The following is a 1,675-nucleotide window of genomic DNA, read 5'->3' on the forward strand; positions in this document are numbered from 1 at the left end:
GTCGATATGTCCGAGTGGTTAAGGAGACAGACTTGAAATCTGTTGGGCTACGCCCGCGCAGGTTCGAACCCTGCTGTCGACGTAAAGTTTTTTTTTTATTTTCTTGGAGGGAAAGGCAAACAGCCCCTGCCCCATTCCATTAGAACGAAGCAAAATAAATTTTAAGCATTTAGACCGTGTTTGGGAGGGCTCCTCGAGGTGAAGCCCTTCCAAACGGCGATGGACAAAACGGCTTCGCTACTGTTTTTCTGGCTCCTCGCTTGCCGTTTTTGATCCTCGGAGGGGCTTCTGGGTGGTGCAAGCGGAGGCTAGCGGCGGGAGCTTGAGGTCTGGGCGGGGCCGGCCGGCGCGGGAGCTCAAGGCGGGGCGAAGGCAGCCCACCGGAGCAGGAGCTCGAGGCGGCCGGCCTGCGGCGGGTGCTCAACGCGCAGGGGCGGAGGCGGCCACGCGGCGCAGGAACTCGAGGCGGGCGGTCTGCAGCGGGAGATGCGGGCGGAGGCAGCCGTCGTGGGAGCCCGAGATGGAGTGGAGGCGGCCGGCCCGCGCAGGAGCTCGAGGCGCGGTGGCCGGCTGGCGATGAGAGCGGAGGCGAAGCAGGAGGAGGCGTCGGGTGCGATATAAGGAGGAAGAAAGTGGATAAGGAGGAAATTAAATGGGAAGGAAAGAAATGAGAAGCAAAAGAAATAGCAAGAAGAATAAAAAAGATTTAAAAAGAGCAATATGGATATTTCATCTTGTATATGCATTTTAAATAATCTGGAGAAGCCGTTTTACCAACAGCTTTATAAACCAGACAAGCAGATAATATAAAGCTAGAAAAACCGCTCCACGCACGAGCCGTTTCGGCTGGAGGCGGAGCTCTGCTAAACAGATCCTTACAATTCAGCATCTCTTATATCTGGAAAGTGCATCAAACCCCGAATAAGTTCTGGCGCAGGTCTCTACGAACGTCCACGTCGCACCCCCGACAGAGCCATGGGCGGGCGAGGCCCCAAATCCCCAATCCATCCCCAGCCAGTAGAGATGGCAATGGGTACCCGATACCTGGAACCCGGCGGATTTTTACTCTATTAGGGTATGGGTACGGGCTAATATCTATACCTGTGAATTTTTTAATAGGTAATAATCTGTACCCAGCGGGTACGCGGGCACGGGTATGGGATCGTAGCACCCGAACCCGCAAACCCACGTATTTTTTAAACCCGACATAATATCAGATCATATACTTATTTTATTATGGCCCAATAATTTTGTTTTGGAACTTTGATATCTAATGTAGTGAACTAGTAGTGCCATGCTAGGGATGGTGGACAGTAACTAGATATTAATCTAGCTGTGAACTTGTGATGTTTGATGTGATCAATGGTGTTATGATTCGTGAAACACTCTATCAGTATTATGGTTGATGTTTATCATGTATTATTACCTCAGTTTTATACATGTGTCTATTAGCTGATACATCTGAGTAGTTGAGTAGTTAACAGATTGTCGGGCACGGTCAGCCCGCGGGTACCCGCCACCTGTGCGGGTACGGGTTTGGGACATAATCTATACCAAACAGCGGGTATGAGTTTCTTAACGGATGTATTTTATCCTAACGGGTACGGGTATGGGCAAGCAATACCCAACGGGCGCGTGCCCGTTGCCATCTCTAGATTCCCCACCCCAACCCCCC

General features: G+C 51.3%; 1 non-coding gene across 1 annotated transcript; it reads left to right on the forward strand.

The window, feature by feature from the left end:
* TRNAS-UGA lies at positions 1-82 on the forward strand. The gene has a single exon. It is a non-coding gene; the product is annotated as a tRNA-Ser (tRNA).
* Positions 83-1,675: the final 1,593 nt, after the last annotated feature.

The sequence above is a fragment of the Panicum hallii genome, chromosome 5, assembly GCF_002211085.1.
Source record: "Panicum hallii strain FIL2 chromosome 5, PHallii_v3.1, whole genome shotgun sequence".
NCBI lineage: Eukaryota > Viridiplantae > Streptophyta > Magnoliopsida > Poales > Poaceae > Panicum > Panicum hallii.